General features: G+C 48.9%; 9 pseudogenes; all 9 read left to right on the forward strand.

The window, feature by feature from the left end:
- The first annotated feature begins 5,085 nt into the window (after positions 1 to 5,085).
- On the forward strand, positions 5,086 to 5,205 carry LOC141267754 (5S ribosomal RNA; annotated as a pseudogene).
- A 268-nt stretch (positions 5,206 to 5,473) lies between these two features.
- Positions 5,474 to 5,593, forward strand: LOC141270002 (5S ribosomal RNA; annotated as a pseudogene).
- A 941-nt stretch (positions 5,594 to 6,534) lies between these two features.
- LOC141270274 (5S ribosomal RNA) lies at positions 6,535 to 6,643 on the forward strand (annotated as a pseudogene).
- Positions 6,644 to 7,264: 621 nt separating this feature from the next.
- LOC141267804 (5S ribosomal RNA) lies at positions 7,265 to 7,384 on the forward strand (annotated as a pseudogene).
- A 940-nt stretch (positions 7,385 to 8,324) lies between these two features.
- LOC141269258 (5S ribosomal RNA) lies at positions 8,325 to 8,443 on the forward strand (annotated as a pseudogene).
- Positions 8,444 to 9,064: 621 nt separating this feature from the next.
- LOC141269594 (5S ribosomal RNA) lies at positions 9,065 to 9,184 on the forward strand (annotated as a pseudogene).
- A 934-nt stretch (positions 9,185 to 10,118) lies between these two features.
- On the forward strand, positions 10,119 to 10,237 carry LOC141268597 (5S ribosomal RNA; annotated as a pseudogene).
- Positions 10,238 to 10,858: 621 nt separating this feature from the next.
- LOC141268327 (5S ribosomal RNA) lies at positions 10,859 to 10,978 on the forward strand (annotated as a pseudogene).
- Positions 10,979 to 11,892: 914 nt separating this feature from the next.
- Positions 11,893 to 12,011, forward strand: LOC141269299 (5S ribosomal RNA; annotated as a pseudogene).
- Positions 12,012 to 14,299: the final 2,288 nt, after the last annotated feature.

Below are 14,299 nucleotides of genomic sequence, written 5' to 3' on the forward strand. Positions count from 1 at the left end.
AGCCTTTGCATGGACCCTTCGGAGCCCGACCCATCACGGCCAGATTGCTCGCCACCAAGCGTGTTACAACTCTCCTGTTAGTTTTTTTTAGTTTGCTGATCACATGACCATTTTGCCTATTTAATCCGGCTCTGCCCTCCTGGCTTTGCTGGACTTCATTTGTATTTACTACTGTTGAGCTAGCTTGTTGCTCTGTTGCCGTTCTCTGTTAGTTTTGCTAGGTCTTCTGACCCCTATGCCTTTTTGTTGTGTGTTTGTCTTTGACTGCTACTATTTCTGCTAGGAGGTGTCCAACTTTTCCCAGTCCCTAGATCTTGTAGGGATCCCTCCTCACATCTATAGGTCTGCGTTCAGACTAGCCGAGGACTTTAGCGGGTCTGATCGCAGGATCAGGTTCCCCGTTACGTCGTAGGGATCTAGTTTAGTTCTATTGTAGGGATAGATCTCCTTTCTTTCCTTAGTCTCTGTAGCAGATCATAACAGTAATTCCAGCCATAAAAAAAAAAAAAAAAAAAAAAATTTCTCTAAGAAAAGACCTCCAGTTTTCCATCATAGTCTCGGTGCAAGATTTGGCTCAACGCTTGCAGGGACTCTCTCTGGAGGTGACCAAGCTCCAACAACACGTGAGTAGCTGTTCTGGAGCGCATTTTGTGGAACCTAAGGTACGTCTGCCTGATCTATTTTTTGGCAAACAACAAGATTTTTTTTCTTTTAAAAATGCTTGTCTATTGTATTTTCGTTTGAGACCCGGATCCTCTGGTGATGAATCACAGCGCATAGGGATCATAATGTCACTTTTGCGCAAAGATCTTCAGGGATGGGCCTTCTCTCTCCAACCTAGTGATCCGTGCTTTAGATCAGTGGATAGTTTTTTTTCTGCTTTGGGTTTGTTGTACGATGATCCTGATCGTGTCTCATCTGCTGAGTCTGAATTAAGACGTTTGTGGCAGGGATCAGGTAATGTGGAAAAATATTGTTCTCACTTCCGTCGGTGGTCTGCCCAGGTGGGGTGGAACGATTCTGCTTTGAAAAGCTTGTTTCTTGCAGGGCTATGTGAAAGGGTAAAGGATTTACTGATTGCTTATCCCACACCTGGAAACTTGCAGGAGGCAATGCAATTAGCTATACGGGTGGACAGGAGACTGCGTGAAAGGGTTAATGAGAGCAAATCCTCTGCTATGTCAGCTTCGAGTCCTGAGAGGTTCTGTGCTGACAATGGAGATCCGATGGCACCCCGCTCTCAGGAAAAAGACCGCCGACTTTCTGAAGGCTTGTGTTTCTATTGCGGAAATTCTGGTCATTTTATTAAGAGCTGTGTGCTTCGTAAGAAGAAAGAAAAAAAAATGGTCAGTCATGCTAGTATTGCCTGTTTAAATTCTAAGGGAGTATTCCTATCTGCCACTACTGCTGCTCAGGATGAATTAATTGAATTTCGGGAATTTGTGGATTGTGGATCTACTCTGAATGTGATTGATGGGGGATTCTTGGAAAAACTTAGATTAGAACCTAAAACTTTGTCATCCCCTATTGCTGTGGTTTCTGTCGATGGCTCTCCCTTGAAGAGTGTTACTCACAAGGTCTGTGAATTTCCCCTCACTATTAATGGTATTCATCAAGAGAATTTGGATTTGGTGGTATTGGATAATTTGCCTTCTCCAGTAATATTGGGGCTACCCTGGTTAAAATTGCACAATCCTGTACTGGATTGGTCTACCAATGAAATTAAGTCCTGGAGCCCTAAGTGTTATGACAAGTGTTGTAACGGGCGCATTGCTGCTGTGGATAGAGGGGAATTGCCTGTACCTATTCAGGACTTTTGGAGAGTTTTTTCTGAGGAGGAGTCGCAGGTTTTGCCTCCCCATAGAGACTATGATTGTACCATTGAATTTGTCCCTGGCGCGACTCTTCCTAAGAGTCGTTTATTTAATCTTACTATTCCTGAAAGAAAGGCTTTGGAAGAATACATACAGACAAGCTTGGCCGCCGGTCACATTAGGCCTTCCAAGTCTCCTGTGGCTGTTGGATTTTTTTTTGTAAAAAAAAAAGATGGCGGTTTACGTCCTTGTCTGGACTTTCGTAAGCTTAATAAAATTACTGTACGCAATCCTTACCCACTGCCATTGATTCCTGATTTATTTAACCAGTTAGTGGGGTCCAAGTGGTTCTCTAAAATTGATCTCCGGGTGGCATACAATTTGTTGCGCATGAAGGAGGGTGATGAATGGAAGACTGCTTTTAACACTCCTGTGGGTCATTTTGAGAATCTGGTTATGCCTTTTGGTCTCACTAATGCTCCAGCATTTTTTCAGAATCTTATTAATGATATCCTTAGACCTTTAATCGGCAAAAATGTGGTTGTGTATTTGGATGACATTTTGATTTATTCGCCGGATCTGGAGTCTCATTGGCGAAGCGTACGTGAGGTATTACAGTTATTAATGGACAATTCGCTTTTTGCTAAGCTGGAGAAATGTGAGTTCGCTGTACAGAGAATTAGTTTTTTGGGCTACATTATCTCCAGTGAAGGTTTTGAGATGGACCCGGTTAAAGTTCAAGCTGTGCAGGAATGGCCTAGGCCTATTGGTTTGAAATCGATACAGAGGTTTTTGGGTTTCGCCAATTATTACAGAAAATTCATAAAAAAGTTTTCTATTATTGTCAAACCGCTGACCGATCTCACCAGGAAAGGTGCTAATGCGGTTCAGTGGACTTCTGAGGCCATTGAAGCTTTTGTGTTTCTAAAGGAGAGGTTCACCTCTGCTCCCATCCTTATGCAGCCTGATGTGACTAAGCCGTTTTTGGCTGAGGTTGATGCTTCTTCGGTGGGGGTTGGTGCGGTGTTGTCTCAGGAAAACAAGGATGGAGTACATCCCTGTGCCTTTTTTTCAAAAAAATTTTCCGAGACTGAACTTAATTACGATATTGATAATCGGGAATTGCTGGCGATTAAACTCGCATTTGAACACTGGCGTCATCTCTTGGAAAGTGCTGAATTTCCCATTCAGGTTTTCACTGATCATAAAAATCTGATCTATCTTGATGCTGCCAAGCGCTTGAATGCCCGTCAGGCTAGGTGGGCACTTTTTTTCTCGCGGTTTAATTTTTCCGTTACTTACATCCCGGGTACCAAGAATGTTAAAGCGGATGCTTTGTCTCGCAGCTTTTCTCCCATGGTCGGTGTTGAGGAGGAAGAGGAGACCATTTTACAAGAAGGTGTTGTGATTGCTGCTTTGGACTCCATTTTGGAGGATGAGATTCTTAAAGCACAGGAGAATGCCCCATCTAACACTCCCCATGGGAGGTTGTTTGTGCCTAGGACCTTTAGGAGAGATTTGTTTGTTGAGTGTCATGAATCTCGGTTGGCAGGTCATCCAGGAATTTCTGAGACCAAGAGACTTGTGGGTCGCAGTTTTTGGTGGCCTGGATGGCAGAAGGAAGTCATTAAGTGGGTGCGCCAATGTACTGTGTGTGCAAGATCCAAGTCTTCGCATGCTCCTGCTGTGGGGTTGCTTTGCCCTCTGGAGGTTCCTAGTGCACCTTGGACACATCTGGCTATGGACTTTATTACTGACCTTCCTCCCTCTGAAGGTTTCACGGTCATCTGGGTGGTCATGGACCGTTTTAGCAAGATGTGTCACTTGGTTCCCTTCATCAAACTGCCTTGCGCTAAGACACTCGCTAAGGCCTTTGTCAAGGAGATTATCAGACTACATGGTGTTCCTACTGACATTATTTTTGATAGGGGACCTCAGTTCGTGGCTCGTTTTTGGCGTGCCTTTTGTGACAGGTTGGGAGTTCATTTGTCGTTTTCATCCGGATATCATCCTGAGTCTAATGGCCAGACAGAAAGGAAGAACCAGGATGTTGAGCAGTTCTTGCGTTGTTTTGGGGCAGACAATCAAGAGGGGTGGTCTGAGTTTCTGCCACTTGCTGAATTTGCTCTTAACAACCATACATCCTCTTCTTCTGGGTGTTCGCCTTTTTTTTGTTGTTCTGGGAGACATCCGTCTTTTGGGTCATTTTCCAAATTGGTTTCGGCTGTGCCTGAGGAGGAGAGTTTTTCCGGTGATTTGGAGAGAGTTTGGACGGATGTGCGTGGTAATCTTCAGGAGGCTAACAAAAAATCTAAGAGGTACTTTGATAGGAAACGGCAAGAGATTTTGTTTGCGGTTGGTGACATGGTTTGGTTGTCCTCTAAGAATCTGCGATTGAGGATTCCTTCTAAAAAATTGGGTCCCAAGTTCGTAGGGCCCTTTAAGGTACTTCAGATAGTTAACCAATCTGCTGTTAGGCTGAAGGTTCCTACGTCCTGGAGGATTAATCCGGTGTCTCATGTTTCTCTGTTGAAAAAAGCTGATGTGTCGGATGGTGACGCCTCTGCCACTGTTCCTCCGGTGGTGGAGGACGGGGAATATGAAATTTCCCGCATCCTAAATTCTAGACGGTATAGAGGGAGTTTGCAGTATCTCGTCGCTTGGAAGGGTTTCGGACCTGAGGATAACTCATGGGTGAAAGCGGATTATGTTTCTGCCCCCAGACTTGTCCGAGCGTTTCACAGGAGGTTTCCTGGTAAGCCTGGGCCTAGGGGATCCGGAGGATCCTCTTAGAAGAGGGGGTACTGTTACAACTCTCCTGTTAGTTTTTTTTTAGTTTGCTGGTCACATGACCATTTTGCCTATTTAATCCGGCTCCGCCCTCCTGGCTTTGCTGGACTTCATTTGTATTTACTACTGTTGAGCTAGCTTGTTGCTCTGTTGCCGTTCTCTGTTAGTTTTGCTAGGTCTTCTGACCCCTATGCCTTTTTGTTGTGTGTTTGTCTTTGACTTCTACTATTTCTGCTAGGAGGTGTCCAACTTTTCCCAGTCCCTAGATCTTGTAGGGATCCCTCCCTCACATCTATAGGTCTGCGTTCAGACTAGCCGAGGACTTTAGCGGGTCTGATCGCAGGATCAGGTTCCCCGTTACATCGTAGGGATCTAGCTTAGTTCTATTGTAGGGATAGATCTCCTTTCTTTCCTTAGTCTCTGTAGCAGATCATAACAAAGCGATCCTGAGAAAGGCTGGCCGGGCGATGGATCGAGCAGCGTCTACTGGCCATACCACCATGGATGCGCCTGATCTCGTCTGATCTCGGAAGCAAAGCAGGGCTGGGCTCGAACAGTACTTGGATGGGATACCTCCTGGGAACACCGGGTGCTGTAGACCCCTGGACGTCTCGCTCCGCCCCCAAGTTACGGGTCCAGCTTGCTCTTTCTGTCACATTACCGCGATGAAGGGTTTAGCCTGCAGGAGACCCTGCGCCGAGACATTTTTGAAGACACCTGATGCGGCGGGTGAATCACTGCTAAACAAACCACACCTGTAGGTACGGCACAGCGTTCGCATGGACCCTTCGGAGCCCGCCCCGTCACGGCCAGATTGCTCGCCACCAAGCGATCCTGAGAAAGGCTGGCTGGGCGATGAATTGAGCAGCATCTACTGTCCATACCACCTTGGATACGCCTGATCTCGTCTGATCTCGGAATCATAGCAGGGCTGGGCTCGGACAGTACTTGGATGGGATACCTCCTGGGAACACCGGGTGCTGTAGACCATTTTGATGACGTTTTGCCCTACTGCCCAGCTTGGCTAGCATGGAACGGCGCCTTGCCGGACACCGACCTTAAGTAACTTAGATGATGGAAGCCCCAAGGCCTCTGAGCCAGTTGGCAGCTAAGTACGCTAGCCCGCCGCCTTCACGCAGGCCTGACACCGAGCTCCTTGCCACGGCTAGGAGTGCTTATTGACTCCGCAGCTCGCCGTGTGGAAATGATGGCGTTAAAAGCACCCGGGGCCGTGAAGGGGCCAGGCTTTCAGCAGGTGCCCAGGGAAGGTTTTGGATGCCGGCCTCCTAGCGAGGGCCAGCAGAAGTAACATGTTTCTCTGCAAAGAAGCTTGTGTAACCAAGTCAGACGGCTGACAAAGAGCTAACCTCAGTGCACGGAAGGCAAGGAAGGAGCGGAAGGAATTGGGGAGGGGGGGGTGATTCCTGCTAGGGCCCTGAAATCATAAAACAGGCAGGAGAGTCTGACGCATGGTGACGGAGAGGTTGTAGGGGCAGATAGGGGGTGTTGTCACGTGCGAGCACGTGTGCATGCTGGCTTGTGTGTGAGAGTGCGCTTCCTAGGTGTGGCGCGCTGCAGACAATCAAAGGGATTGTTCCCTTTCATTAAAAGTTAATCCCCGGCTGCAGGCTATTAGAAAGCAACTAACCGCGCTCTACTCACCCTACCCGGGTCTACCGGTGAGTCTCGCCTCTGCTCCCGGCCTGTGGCATTGGCCGTGAAGCTGACGTTCCGTCGACAGCGCTGCAGCCGATCAGTGAGCTCAGCGGCTCTGAGTCGGGCCTTCTGTCAACAAGACCTTTTAAGGAAGCCAGCAAAAAAATTGAAGAGAAGGGAAAGCACAAAAGGACCTGGTCTTGCTGAGCACTGGAAAGGGCAGCCGGCAGCCAGACGTCAAAGTAGAAAAGCAGCAAATGAGAGGCTTTTCTCTGTCTACGGCCACACCATCCTGAACAGGCCTGATCTCAGAAGCTAAGCAGTGTCAGGCCTGGTTAGTACTTGGATAGGAGACCGCCTGGGAATACCAGGTGCTGTAGGCTTTTGCTTTTTCCTTCCTTCCAAAAGCAGGGGGCACTCTCTTCTATGCCTTTTTTCCATTCCCTTTCAAAAGTGCACACATTCATTCTCTTTTCTTTTTTTCATTTGCTTTCTCTCTTGCGCTATTTCATCTCTGCAAAATACCAGCATCCTTCTGATCACCGTGGGCCTCCAGCATTGTTGCTTCTTTACTTTTAATACTAGGCTCCTTTTCACCAGGACCAGCGTCTCCCGCGTGGCTGGAGGCAATCACCAGTAACCCCAAGCAGAAGACCTTTGCAGGCAACACGACCCTCCCCCTTGAAGAGCAGCTCAAAGTCACTGTCAACCATCTCACCCTCTTCCTTCATTCACCCCTGGACGTCTCACTCCGCCCCCAGGTTACGGATCCAGCTTGCTCTTTCTGTCACATTACCGTGATGAAGGGTTTAGCCTGCAGGAGACCCTGCGCCGAGACATTTTTGAAGACACCTGATGCGGCGGGTGAATCACTGCTAAACAAACCACACCTGTAGGGACGGCACAGCCTTTGCATGGACCCTTCGGAGCCCGCCCCGTCACGGCCAGATTACTTGCCACCAAGCGATCCTGAGAAAGGCTGGCCGGGCGATGGATCGAGCAGCGTCTACTGGCCATACCACCTTGGATACGCCCGATCTCGTCTGATCTCGGAAGCAAAGCAGGGCTGGGCTCAGACAGTACTTGGATGGGAGATCTCCTGGGAACACCGGGTGCTGTAGACCATTTTGATGACGTTTTGCCCTACTGCCCAGCTCGGCTAGCATGGAACGGCTCCATGCCGGACACCGACCTTAAGTAACTTAGATGATGGAAGCCCCAAGGCCTCTGAGCCAGTTGGCAGCTAAGTACGCTACCCCGCCGCCTTCACGCAGGTCTGACACCGAGCTCCTTGCCACGGCTAGGAGTGCTTATTGACTCCGCAGCTCTCCGTGTGGAAATGATGGCGTTAAAAGCACCCGGGGCCGTGAAGGGGCCAGGCTTTCAGCAGGTGCCCAGGGAAGGTTTGGGATGCCGGCCGCCTAGCGAGGGCCAGCAGAAGTAACATGTTTCTCTGCAAAGAAGCTTGTGTAACCAAGCCAGACGGCTGACAAAGAGCTAACCTCAGTGCAAAGAAGGCAAGGAAGGTGCGGAAGGAATTGGGGAGGGGGGGTGATTCCTGCTAGGGCCCTGAAATCATAAAACAGGCAGGAGAGTCTGACGCATGGTGACCGAGAGGTTGTAGAGGCAGATAGGGGGTGTTGTCACGTGCGAGCACGTGTGCATGCTGGCTTGTGTGTGAAAGTGCGCTTCCTAGGTGTGGCGCGCTGCAGACAGTCAAAGGGATTGTTCCCTTTCATTAAAAGTTAATCCCCGGCTGCAGGCTATTAGAAAGCAACTAACCGCGCTCTACTCACCCTACCCGGGTCTACCGGTGAGTCTCGCCTCTGCTCCCAGCCTGTGGCATTGGCCGTGAAGCTGACGTTCCGTCGACAGCGCTGCAGCCGATCAGTGAGCTCAGCGGCTCTGAGTGGGGCGTTGTGTCTACAAGACCTTTTAAGGAAGCCAGCAAAAAAATTGAAGAGAAGGGAAAGCACAAAAGGACCTGGTCTTGCTGAGCACTGGAAAGGGCAGCCGGCAGCCAGACGTCAAAGTAGAAAAGCAGCAAGTGAGAGACTTGTATCTGCTTACGGCCACACCACCCTGAACACACCTGATCATGTCTGATCTTGAAAGCTAAGCAGGGTTGGGCCTGGTTAGTACTTGGATGGGAGACAGCCTGGGAATACCAGGTGCTCTAGGTATTTGTTTTTTCCTTCCTTCCACCAGCAGGGGGCACTCTCTTCTATGCCTTTTTTCCATTCCCTTTCACAAGTACACACATTCATTCTCTTTTCTTTATTTCATTTGCTTTCTCTCTTGCGCTATTTCATCTCTGCAAAATACCAGCATCCTTCTGATCACCGTGGGCCTCCAGCATTGTTGCTTATTTACTTTTAATACTAGGCTCCTTTTCACCAGGACCGGCGTCTCCCGTGTGGCTGGAGGCAACCCCCGGTAACCCCAAGCAGAAGACCTTTGCAGGCAACACGACCCTCCCCCCTGAAGAGCAGCTCAAAGTCACTGGCAACCATCTCACCCTCTTCCTTCATTCACCCCTGGACGTCTCGCTCTGCCCCCAAGTTACGGGTCCAGCTTGCTCTTTCTGTCACATTACCGTGATGAAGGGTTTTGCCTGCAGGAGACCCTGCACCGAGACATTTTTGAAGACACCTGTTGCGGCGGGTGAATCACTGCTAAACAAACCACACCTGTAAGGACGGCAAAGCCTTTGCATGGACCCTTCGGAGCCCGCCCCGTCACGGCCAGATTGCTCACCACCAAGCGATCCTGAGAAAGGCTGGCCGGGCGAAGGATCGAGCAGCGTCTACTGGCCAAACCACCTTGGATACGCCTAATTTCGTCTGATCTCGGAAGCAAAGCAGGGCTGGGCTCAGACAGTACTTGGATGGGAGACCTCCTGGGAACACCGGGTGCTGTAGACCATTTTGATGACGTTTTGCCCTACTGCCCAGCTCGGCTAGCATGGAACAGCGCCTTGCCGGACACCGTCCTTAAGTAACTTAGATGATGGAAGCCCCAAGGCCTCTGAGCCAGTTGGCAGCTAAGTACGCTACCCCGCCGCCTTCACGCAGGCCTGACACCGAGCTGCTTGCCACGGCTAGGAGTGCTTATTGACTCCGCAGCTCGCCGTGTGGAAATGATGGCGTTAAAAGCACCCGGGGCCGTGAAGGGGCCAGGCTTTCAGCAGGTGCCCAGGGAAGGTTTTGGATGCCGGCCGCCTAGCGAGGGCCAGCATAAGTATCATGTTTCTCTGCAAAGAAGCTTGTGTAACCAAGCCAGACGGCTGACAGAGAGCTAACCTCAGTGCAAGGAAGGCAAGGAAGGAATTGGGGAGGGGGGGGGGTGATTTCTGCTAGGGCCCTGAAATCATAAAACAGGCAGGAGAGTCTGACGCATGGTGACGGAGAGGTTGTAGGGGCAGATAGGGGGTGTTGTCACGTGCGAGCACGTGTGCATGCTGGCTTGTGTGTGAGAGTGCGCTTCCTAGGTGTGGCGCGCTGCAGACAGTCAAAGGGATTGTTCCCTTTCAATAAAAGTTAATCCCCGGCTGCAGGCTATTAGAAAGCAACTAACCGCGCTCTACTCACCCTACCCGGGTCTACTGGTGAGTCTCGCCTCTGCTCCCGGCCTGTGGCATTGGCCGTGAAGCTGACGTTCCGTCGAAAGTGCTGCAGCCGATCAGTGAGCTCAGCGGCTCTGAGTGGGGCGTTCTGTCTACAAGACCTTTTAAGGAAGCCAGCAAAAAAATTGAAGAGAAGGGAAAGCACAAAAGGACCTGGTCTTGCTGAACACTGGAAAGGGCATCCGGCAACCAGACTTCAAAGTAGAAAAGCAGCAAGAGAGAGGCTTGTCTCTGCCTAGGGCCACACCACCCTAAACACGCCCGATCTTGTCTGATCTTGGAAGCTAAGCAGGGTTGGGCCTGGTTAGTACTTGGTTGGGAGACTGCCTGGAAATAACAGGTGCTGTAGGCTTTTGCTTTTTCCTTCCTTCCACCAGCAGGGGGCACTCTCTTCTATGCCTTTTTTCCATTCCCTTTCACAAGTGCACACATTCATTCTCTTTTCTTTTTTTCATTTGCTTTCTCTCTTGTGCTATTTCATCTCTGCAAAATACCAGCATCCTTCTGATCACCGTGGGCCTCCAGCATTGTTGCTTATTTACTTTTAATACTAGGCTCCTTTTCACCAGGACCAGCGTCTCCCGGGTGGCTGGAGGCAACCACCGGTAACCCCAAGCAGAAGACCTTTGCAGGCAACACGACCCTCCCCCCTGAAGAGCAACTCAAAGTCACTGGCAACCATTTCACCCTCTTCCTTCATTCACCCCTGGACGTCTCGCTCCGCCCCCAAGTTACAGGTCCAGCTTGCTCTTTCTGTCACATTACCGCGATGAAGGGTTTAGCCTGCAGGAGACCCTGCGCCGAGCTATTTTTGAAGACACCTGATGCGGCGGGTGAATCACTGCTAAACAAACCACACCTGTAGGAACGGCACAGCCTTTGCATGGACCCTTCGGAGCCCGCCCCGTCACGGCCAGATTGCTCGCCACCAAGTGATCCTGAGAAAGGCTGGCCGGGCGATGGATCGAGCAGCGTCTACTGGCCATGCCACCTTGGATACGCCTGATCTCGTCTGATCTCGGAAGAAAAGCAGGGCTGGGCTCAAAAAGTACTTGGATGGGAGACCTCCTGGGAACACCGGGTGCTGTAGACCATTTTGATGACGTTTTGCCCTACTGCCCTGCTCGGCTAGCATGGAACGGCGCCTTGCCGGACACCGACCTTAAGTAATTTAGATGATGGAAGCCCCAAGGCCTCTGAGCCAGTTGGCAGCTAAGTACGCTACCACGCAGGCCTGAAACCGAGCTCCTTGCCACGGCTAGGAGTGCCTATTGAATCCGCAGCTCGCCGTGTGGAAATGATGGCATTAAAAGCAACCGGGGCCGTGAAGGTGCCAGGCTTACAGCAGGTGCCCAGGGAAGGTTTTGGATGCCGGCCGCCTAGCGAGGGCCAGCAGAAGTAACATGTTTCTCTGCCAAGAAGCTTGTGTAACCAAGCCAGACGGCTGACAAAGAACTAACCTCAGTGCAAGGAAGGCAAGGAAGGTGCGGAAGGAATTGGGGAGGGGGGGGTGATTCCTGCTAGGGCCATGAAATCATAAAACAGGCAGGAGAGTCTGACGCATAGGGGCAGATAGGGGGTGTTGTCACGTGCGAGCACGTGTGCATGCTGGCTTGTGTGTGAGAGTGCGCTTCCTAGTTGTGGCGTGCTGCAGATAGTCAAAGGGATTGTTCCCTTTCATTAAAAGTTAATCCCCGGCTGCAGGCTATTAGAAAGCAACTATCCGCGCTCTACTCACCCTACCCAGGTCTACCGGTGAGTCTCGCCTCTGCTCCCGGCCTGTGGCATTGGCCGTGAAGCTGACGTTCCATCGACAGCGCTGCAGCCGATCAGTGAGCTCAGCGGCTCTGAGTGGGGCGTTGTGTCTACAAGACCTTTTAAGGAAGCCAGCAAAAAAAATTGAAGAGAAGGGAAAGCACAAAAGGACCTGGTCTTGCTGAGCACTGGAAAGGGCAGCCGGCAGCCAGACGTCAAAGTAGAAAAGCAGCAAATGAGAGGCTGGTCTTTGCCTACGGCCACACCACCCTGGACACGCCTGATCTTGTCTCATCTTGGAAACTAAGCAAGGTTGGGCCTGGTTAGTATTTGGATGGGAGACCACCTGGGAATACCAGGTGCTGTAGGCATTTGCCTTTTCCTTCCTTCCACCAGCAGGGGCACTCTCTTCTATGACTTTTTTCCATTCCCTTTCACAAGTGCACACATTCATTCTCTTTTCTTTTTTTCATTTGCTTTCTCTCTTGCGCTATTTCATCTCTGCAAAATACCAACATCCTTCTGATCACCGTGGGCCTCCAGCATTGTTGCTTCTTTACTTTTAACCACTTCGCGCCAGAGCCTGTTTTTGCCTTCGTGACCGGGCCAATTTTTTCAATTCTGACCACTGTCACTTTATGAGGTAATTACTCTGGAACGCTTCAACGGATCCCCCTGATTCTGAGATTGTTTTTTTGTGACATATTGTACTTCATGATAGTGGTAAAATTTCTTTGATATCACTTGCGTTTGATTGTGAAAAAATCGGAAATTTGGCGAAAATTTTGAAAATTTTGCAATTTTCAAACTTTGAATTTTCATGCCCTTTAATCAGAGAGATATATCACACAAAATAGTTAATAAATAACATTGCCCACATGTCTACTTCACATCAGCACAATTTTGGAACCAAAATTTTTTTTTGTTAGGAAGCTATAAGGGTTAAAATTGACCAGCGATTTCTCATTTTTACAACAAAATTTACAAAAACATTTTTTTTAGGGACCACATCTTATTTGAAGTGACTTTGAGGTGCCTTTATGACAGAAAATACCCAAAAGTGATACCATTCTAAAAACTGCACCCCTCAAGGTGCTCAAAACCACATTCAAGAAGTTTATTAACCCTTCAGGTGCTTCACAGGAATTTTTGGAATGTGGAAGAAAACAATCAACATTTAACTTTTTTTCACAAAACTGCTACTTTAACCTCAAATTTTTAATTTTCACAAGGGTAGCCAGAAAAAATGGACCCCAAAATGTGTTGTGTAATTTCTCCTGAGCACGCTGATACCCCATATGTGGTGCAAAGCCACTGTTTGGGTGCACGGCATTGCTTGGAAGTTAAGGAGCGCCATTTGACTTTTGGAATGGAAATTTGACTGGAATGGATAGCGGACGCCATGTTGCATTTGGAGAGCCCCAGAGGTGTCTAAACAGAGGAAACCCTCAACAAGTGACCCCATTTTGTAAACTAGACCCCTCAAGGAACTTATCTAGATGTGTGGTGAGCACCTTGAACCCCCAGGGGCTTCACAGAATTTTATAATGTTGAAGTGTGAAAATAAAAAAACACATTTTTAACACAAAACTGCTAATTTAGCCTCAAATTTTTAATTTTCACAAGGCCAGCCAGAAAAAATGGACCCCAAAATGTGTTGTGCAATTTCTCCTGAGCACGCTGATACCCCATATGTGGTGCAAAGCCACTGTTTGGGCGCACGGCATGGCTTGGAAGGTAAGGAGCGCCATTTGACTTTTGGAATGGAAATTTGACTGGAATGGATAGCGGACGCCATGTTGCATTTGGAGAGCCCCTGAGGTGCCTAAACAGAGGAAACCCCCAACAAGTGACCCCATTTTGGAAACTAGACCCCTCAAGGAACTTATCTAGATATGTGGTGAGCACCTTGAACCCCCAGGGGCTTCACAGAATTTTATAATGTTGAAGTGTGAAAATAAAAAAACACATTTTTAACACAAAACTGCTACTTTAGCCTCAAATTTTTAATTTTCACAGGGGCAGCCAGAAAAAATGGACCCCAAAATGTGTTGTGCATTTTCTCCTGAGCACGCTGATACCCCATATGTGGTGCAAAGCCACTGTTTGGGCGCACGGCATGGCTTGGAAGGTAAGGAGCGCCATTTGACTTTTGGAATGGAAATTTGACTGGAATGGATAGCGGATGCCATGTTGCATTTGGAGAGCCCCTGAGGTGCCTAAACAGAGGAAGCCCACAACAAGTGACCGAATTTTACAATCTACTCCTCTGTATAAATTAATCTAGTGGTGGGAAAATAAGTAGATAGGTAAATGGTCACTAAACCTATAGATGAATTCCCACAGAGGTGTCATTTCTATAATGGGGTCACTTCAGGGGGGATTATGCTGTTCTGGCACTTTTCAGAGTACCAGAGCTAAAGAATCCCCCCTGAAGTGACCCCATTTTGGAAATGAAACCCCTCTGGGAATTCATCTATGGGTTTAGTGACCATTTTAACTCAATGTATGATTTCCAGAAACAAGCACGCAATGGAAGGTTTAGATTCTGGAGAACCCCCCCTGGAAATTAAGTGAGCTCTACTCGAATGTGTCATTCACTAAATGAACCAAATGTTTGAATGACAAATTGGGATACATTTTTACAGTTTAAAAACGT

Source organism: Phyllobates terribilis, unplaced genomic scaffold, assembly GCF_046119375.1.
Source record: "Phyllobates terribilis strain yellow unplaced genomic scaffold, ASM4611937v1 Scaffold_4__5_contigs__length_816908805, whole genome shotgun sequence".
Taxonomy (NCBI): Eukaryota; Metazoa; Chordata; class Amphibia; order Anura; family Dendrobatidae; genus Phyllobates; species Phyllobates terribilis.